Consider the following 7,864-nt stretch of genomic DNA (forward strand, 5'->3'; position numbering starts at 1 on the left):
AGGTGGGGTGCAGGCCTTCGAGCCTTCTCTTAACCCACATTTCCCCTGGGCTGTCATAGGCGGGAACTGGGGCACCTGCTTAAAAAACAGCAAAACACAGGGGCGCCTGGGTGGCTCAGTCGGTTGAGCATCCAACTTCTAACCGGCTTCGGCTCAGATCATGATCTCACAGTTCGTGGGATCGAGCCCCGAGTCGGACTCTGTGCTGACAGCTTGGAGCCTGGAGCCTGCTTCGGATTCTGCGTCTCCCTCTCTCTCTTTTCTTCCCCTGCTCTCACTGTCTCTCTCTCAAAAATAAATAAATTTTTTTTTTAATTAAAAAAAGAAAAAAAAAAAGCAAAACGCAACAACAAAGCCCAGCTCTTAGTTCCAAAAGGCTCCCGTGCTGCCGCCGTCCGGGGTTCTAGCCTGTGGAGCACACAGGTGGGAGAGCCCTGGACGGAGGTTCCCACTTTGGTCTTCCTCTTCGACTTCAGCCCTAAGGGAAGGGCTGAGTCTGCTGCATCATACAGCCCTGCTCCCACCCCTCCCCCAGCCACCTCTGTCCCCCGCCCCAAGCTTAAAGACCACCCCTCTGCCTTTATTCTCTCCCTCCAGAGAAACCCCCTTTCCTCCAGTGCTGCGCGGCTGCTACCCCTCTGGCCCCCACCGCCAGACTCCGCCGGGACATAAAGAATGCTTGGAATGCCCCCCTCGTAGGCCAGCCCTCTCGGCCCCCTGCGGAGCATTCCCCAAACGCCAGCTCCATTGAGAAACTCCCGGGCTCAGCGGGGCCGGGATGAAAGGGAGGATAAGGACAAAGTGCAGGCCGGCAGCCGGCTGGCTCCGGCTCAGGCGGGCTCCCTCCCCCCTGCCCAAGCTGCAGCTGGCATTCGCTGCTCCCGACACCCCCCTCCCCCGAACATCCCCAGTCCTGGCCGGCTGCATGGCACACCTGTCCTGTTGGGGTAGAGCATCTGGACCTTAGTGTCTCCTCTTTGCATCCGGGGGGGGGGGGGGGCAGGCACAGTCACTGGGTCTGGGACAGAAGCGGGAGGAGGCAAGGCAACGACCGGGTCAAGATGCGAGAGCAAACAAGAAGGTGCGTAGGCTTACAACGGGGGTGTTTCGGTCTGGCACCCCGGAGGTCCTACCGAGTGCTGGGGCTCTGGGCGAGACCCTGGATGACACTGGCAAAATAGAAGGGAGCGTCTTTCCCCCTCAAGAAGCATGGAGTTCAGCTATGGAGTTGGCTGTGCTCACTTATTCATTCAATTCTGGAATCCAGCCCTATTGTGTGCTAAGCTCTGTGGAGGACAGAACTGCTGTGTCCCTGGTGCCACACTTAAGATCCCAGCCTCAAGGAGGTTGCAGACTGGCCAGCAAGCTGGCATGCATAAAAATACATAAAATTCAGCAGAAAAATTGTTGTCAGTTCAGCTAAGGTCGACAGGGAGTTTGGATGACGGAAGAGAATTGCAATTAAGAGATAATAATTGCGCTACCGTTTATTAAGGACATATATATCAAGCACTTTATGTCTGTTACTTGATGCTCGCGATGGCCTCGTTAGCTCAGTGCAAGTTTTATCATTCTCATGTACAGAAGAAATTGAGACTTGAAAACACGAAGTGACTCGCCTAGCTAGCAAGTGGGAACACCAGAACCCAAATCCAGATCTGCGGGATGCCAAATCTTAGCGGGGTTGGGGGGCTCATCGAACCTGTATCGGGCTGGGAGGGAGATGGGCAGTGAATGGAACTACAGATACCTATTGAGCATCTATTATATGCCAGGCTCTTTTCCAGGCACAAGAAATCTGGCACTTCCCTCTCCCGAAGTGCCTTCCCCCTCACCTCCACAAGCCCCAAAAGGGAACTGAGAAAAAAGGGGGTGAGTGGGAGTGGGGAGAAGCTGAAGTTGGGGGACAGGATGGGAAGGGAGAGGGGAGGCCACAGAGGACGGAAGGCAGGAATGTGGGGGAGAGAGAGGCCACAGCGCCTGCAGCCATGTCCTATCAACATATCTGGGAAGGGGGGTGGGGTGCCTAGAATTTCTGGGAAGGAGAGGGAACCCAGAGGTGGTTGGTCCTGAGGTCTTTGTCCTCCTTGGGGTCCGTTTGCTCAACCTCTTCTAAGTAGACATGGTAGGCAGGAGAGGGAGTGGATATGGGGGAAGCCCGCTGGGGAAGAATCTAGGTGGGAGAGAAGGTCTGTTACCACAGCCGCAGAGATATCAGACTCTGGGCTGCAGATCCCATGCTGCAGGGCCCTTCTCCTCACCTACCAGGGAGCTTCGTATCAAAAACATTCCAGAAAGCAGGCTCGGAGAGATGACGCTGGGCCCCTGGGGCAGAAGGCTGGAGCCCTAGGAATATTTAGTGCCACATCAGCGCTTCCGGAATGTGAATAACTCAGACAACGGACTGGGGAAGGGGGGGGGGGGGCGCGGGCGTGACGGAGGGGGGCGGGGGAGGGGGAGACTCGGAGAGACAGGAGGGGCCTTCTGAAACCGAGACAGAAAAGTCTCCGTCAGAATCCTGTCCCATTCTTAGCCCTTCCTTGAGGCAAGTCCATCCCGGCTGTCCCTGAGTGGAAATCCCCTTTGCTGGGGACAACCGAGGCTCCTCTGTGTGGAGGGAGGGACACCCCCCTGGCCTGTTGGCCTGTCCCCACCATCAGGACGGCCCCCTCTTAGCTGCTCCTTCAGCTCGTGCAGTGGGGCTGCCTTGGGCCCTCCTGGTGGACTCACATGAAGGGGAAATGGCAATTCAGATGGGTGGGGGGCAGTGGTCCCTCTAGAGCCCTCCTTCAGCAATGCCTGTCAGAATCTGAAGACTGACAGCCAGAGCACGTCTTGAGGACCGAGGTGGACCCAGGACAAAGGATTAGCTGACGAGTCTGGACATTTTTAGGCAAGAGAGGGCATTTGGGGGCATCGATTATGGGGAACCAAATAATAGAAGACAGGGGTGGTCTTCTGAAAATGTGGACACACTCACAGGCCCGTGGCCCAAAAAGCAGGACCAAGACCAGTGAGGAGGGGCTACCGAGGCACGAAATTCAGTTAGATAAGGCAGTCAGCTGCACAGTGTGTTCGCTCATGCCTTCCAGAAGTATTTACTTGCCCACAACATGCACTGTTTCAGGCTCTGGGGATATGTTCGTGAAGCACATTGACAAAAATCTCTGCTCTCACGGGGCCTTCCATTCTCGTGGAAGAAGAGAGACAAAGCAATAGGTATAATAAATAAGTTGGGGCGCCTGGGTGGCTCAGGTGATTAAGGGTCCAACTTCGGCTCAGGTCACGATCTCACAGTTCATGAGTTCGAGTCCCACGTCAGGTTCTGTGATGACAGCTCGGAGCCTGGAGCCTGCTTCGGATTCTGCTTCTCCCTCTCTCTCTGTTCCTCCCCCACTCACACTCTGTCTCTCTCTCTCTCTCAAGAATAAAGATTTAAAAAAAATTTTTAATATGTAAATTATACAGTATGATTACAAGTTAGAAGTATTAGGAGAAGAGGGGTGGAGTACAGGGATGGAGGGAACAGGGAATCACATTTTAAATGATGAGAGAAAGCCTCCCTGACAAGGTGGCATTTCAACAAATACCTGAAAGGAGGGGAGGGAGCTGACCATGTGAATATTTGGGGGGACAGTGGGAAGGGGTAGGGAAGAGCCAGCACAAAGACCTTCAAGTGGGAGCGGGTCAGGCAAATTCTAGAAGGGCCAGTGAAGCTGGAGCAGAATGAGTGAAGAAGGACAGAGTGGGAGAGATGGGGTCAAGAGAGGTGAGGGAGAGTGAGGGCTCAGATCACATAGGGCCCTGCGAGCCATCATACAAGCTACGGCTTTTTGTTTTTCAGTTTATGTATTTATTTTGAGAGAGAGGCTGGGGGGGGGGAGGGGTGGGGGGAAGGGTCAGAGAGAAAAGGAGAGAGAGAATCCCAAGCAGGCTCCACACCGCACAAGTTTGTTTGTTTGTTTAAAGAGTAAGCGGGGGAGGGGCAGAGAGGGAAAAAGAATCCCAAACAGAGAGCTGTTAGCAAGGAGCCCATCAAGGGGATGGATCCCTTGAACAGTGAGATCATGACCGGAGCCTAAATCAAGAGTTAGACCACCGACTGAGCCACCCAGGTGCCCCCAAGCTATGATTTTTATTCTGAGTGAAATGGGGGGGCCTATGGGAGGTTCTGAGCAAGGGGAGGGAGTGGCATCATCTGACTTTTTTTTTTTTTTTTTTTTTTTTTTAAGATCTTCTAGCTGCTGGTTGAGAATAGCTGGGGGGGGGTGGGGGTGGGCGGGTAGGAGTCAACACCATAATTTTTGGCCTGGAGGGATGAAGGGATGACGTATGCACTAGCTGAGCTGGTAAGAGCCTGCAAGTGGAGGGCTGTAGGGAAGCAAGGGAGCACGAGGACTTCAGTGGAGATAAGAGATAGAAGGAGTCTGAGATTTGGGAGAAAGTTGTGAGTTGGGCGAGAGATAGAGACTTAGGAGTTATTGCTACAAGAAGCCTCTGCTTGGGGCACCTGGGTGGCTCAGTCGGTGAAGCATCCGACTTGGACTCTCAGGTCACGATCTCATGGTTTGTGAGTTCGAGCCCTGCATCAGACTCTCTTCTGTCAACATAGAGCCTGCTTTGGATCCTCTGTTTCCCTCTCTGCCCCTGCCCGCTTGTTCACACACACACACACACACACACACTCCACTCTCTCTCTCTCTCTCAAAAATAAATAAACATTAAAAAAAAAAAAAAGAAATCTCTGCTTTGAGTGTAGACTAGACAATCTGTGGAGTCCTGAGTTGTAAAGATTCTAGGATTGTATTGAATTGGAGGGCAGGTCTTTCCACAGCTGATGAGTTAACCATGAGCTTGAAAGCGGGTGGTGGGGGTGGGGGGGTGACATGTGTGGTGCTAAGCTGGGGAGGCAGTTTTGCTGGTTAGGATCAGCTTTCTCCTCCTGAGGAGGACCAAGGGCTTTCTCTTTGGGCTGAGGGAGAAGGTTGGAGGGAAAATGTCCTTCACAGAGCTGAACCTTCCTGAGACTCAGTTTCCCCATCTGCACAATGAGAGGGCTGTACTCGGAACCGCACATCTTCAAAGGCTTTCACGGGTTTCAGAAGACCCTTGGAAATGTCGCCCTTGGGCCAGGGCCCTGCCTCTGACATTGGCAAAGGGGGTGCAAGTCGCCCTGTCCAACCAAGGCCGGAAGAAAGAGCCAGCTCCCTGACTGCCAGCCCCCTTCCTGTGTTTCAGAACTTCCTGCTTCAAATCACAGGGGAGTTTGAGCACAGCCCGCTGAGAGCCAGGGAATCTGTATTTTAACAAGACTGGCCAGTGGCCCGAATCCCACTGGAGTTTGAGAATGTACTCCAGGTGAAGGCCCTTAAACTACCTCGAGGGGGCTGCTGCCTTTAGAGGAATTTCACACCGCTGGGCAGGCAGCTTCTCCCTGGAATACAAACCTTTCTCCCTCATTCGGCCTCCTTCTGGTTCTAAAATTCTCCCCTCGCTGGAAGTCCCCATCCTTTTCAATCATCTCTTCCCCGGTCTCTCCTGCCTCCAGTCCTCTCCCAGGGCTAATGCCGCCTCCTCAATGTTACCCTTTCAGTCCCAGCCGAGGTGTTTGGGTCAAACTGGAGGAATGAGTCATCTTAGGGTGGGGGCAGGGGGCTTCAAGTCCATAAATGGGCAAAAGCTCTGATTTCAGCTTTCCGTCCCCAGGAAAGGGCTCGTCTCTCCCTTCTGTCGCCCTCCCCCAGAGGAATTCCCCAGAGAAAAGGAAGGCGTGGGAGTGGGAGGCTGGCTTTGACCAATGGAATTCTAGAAATTGCAGAAGCTTTTTAGGAGATAGGTTCCAGTCTGACTCAGCTTCCCTGATAAACAGACACTGCCGGCCAGGATTTTCCCAGCCCGAGAGGCCAAAACCTCATTTCCGGATGGAAGTATCCAGCTCTGCCTCAGCACCACCTCCTTCCTAACACATCCCTGCCCTCTCCTCACGACGAGAATGCGAGCTCCCGGCGGCACTGACCTGAGCTTTGCACTGCGGGGCCTCTGGATACAGCTACCGCCGCAGGACTGGCCACACGCCCCACCTGGAAGCTGGGGGAAAGGGTGCGATGACCTTTCACAGCTCCCTGGCTGGACTCTGGACCACCCTCCTGGCTTGGCCCGCAGTGTCTCTCAGCCTTCCTGATCCCCGGCTGTGATCACTGCTCTGTCCACCAAGCCGGCGGGTCCTCGATGGGTAGCAACTTCATACCCAAAGCAGGCCAACCACTAGCATGGATCTTCCCTCTGTTAAGGGACACCACTGTCTCTGCCTGCCAGCCTAGTGCCCAGTCCTCTGGGAATGGAAAGGCCACTGGAGAGGCCAGGTGGGGCCTGAGGAGAGCTGGGTGGCCCGTCAACAGAGCCTCACATGGCGGCCGAGTCTCTTTTGAGACCTTTTCACCATTCGGGGGCTGGCTTACGCTTTGCTGCAGAAACCTTGCTCACAACAGGTGCTGGACAGTCTGGGGCAGACTCACAAGGCTCCGGGAGATGAACAGATACCATCCAAGTGCCAACCCGTTGATTTATAATGAAAAATAATGACTGCTGTCAAACCCACCAGACCCCTGGGTTTGCTGCTGGACACCTTTACTGTGGGCAGCTTCACACAAGGGAGGCCACAGTTCGGCGGGAACGTAACTCAGAGAGCGTGGAAGCTGGGCCAGGAATGCGGAATGGTTTTCACAGCATGCCAGGCTCTCCTCTGCCAGGATACTCTGGCTAATCATGAGCAGGACACCCTTCCCCCTCGCACGGCTCTGGAGAGAGCCCCCCCCCCCACACACACACACACCCCTAGTGCCACGGAGACAACATCCCCAGCTTAGTGCATCCTTTCTTGAGGCACAGGAGAACACACTGTCGTTATTTAGAGAGTCACTCATAGTTTACTCCCGCCTATCATGCTGCTGCGGGGATTAAATGAGACAATGCGTCAACACACTCTGGAAGGGATACCTCATCAAAGAAAACCCAAGGAGTGAGAGTAGGTACTCAATAAATGTTTAATGAAGGGCCTCCGCCTGCTTTCCCAGCCCCAGCCCCTTATAAAGGGGAATCTGATCATTAAATCAGTGAAAACCCATCCCCTAATAAACCCATCAACATGTATTGAGACCTTACTGTTGTTCTAGGTGCCACGGAAAATACAGAAGCAATAAAGGGACGGTCCCCTCCCTCAAGGAATTTCTATATAATAAAGTTGAAGCTATAAACTAGCACCTACAGGATGATCGTGAACAGCACGAGATAAGTGTGCCAAGGGTGTGTGTCTGGCACAGAAAAATCTTAAGATACTCAAGTCCCACTGGGTTTGGTTGTAAGGGAACCACTAGTATGGACGAGGGATAGACCACCAGCTGGTTTGGGTCCGCACTCTTTGGTCACTAGGTTCGTCAGTAAAGGGATAAGTCCTGCTGACTGGGGGCTCGAGGCGCCTCCGTCCTGGGGGCAGGCTGTCACTTGAGGTCACCCAGCTGAGAGGTGAGAGGTCAGATAGCTAGACTCACTCTCAGCTACCTCTCACGGGAAACAACAGGCAGGGTCCCAACGAGCAGATGTACACCCAGGAGGGACAGGGGATAGAGCTGGTCACCTCCCTCCCTTGCCAGCCCTGGTTGGGGGAGGGTAGGGCAGCAAGAGGAGCCTCATCAACCCTGTTCCCAAGGAGCCAGAGTCACCATCAGCCTCATTCATTCTTTTCTCCCTGCCTGGAGGGGTTTCCCTCCTTAGGATGCTTCTCAGAGCCCCAAGCCCTGGCAGAGTTACAGCTCTCTCCCAGCTGAATCAGCTTGCTCCGCTTGTGTCCCATGCCCGCGTGCCTGGA

This window comes from Leopardus geoffroyi, chromosome C3 (genome assembly GCF_018350155.1).
Source record: "Leopardus geoffroyi isolate Oge1 chromosome C3, O.geoffroyi_Oge1_pat1.0, whole genome shotgun sequence".
Lineage (NCBI taxonomy): Eukaryota > Metazoa > Chordata > Mammalia > Carnivora > Felidae > Leopardus > Leopardus geoffroyi.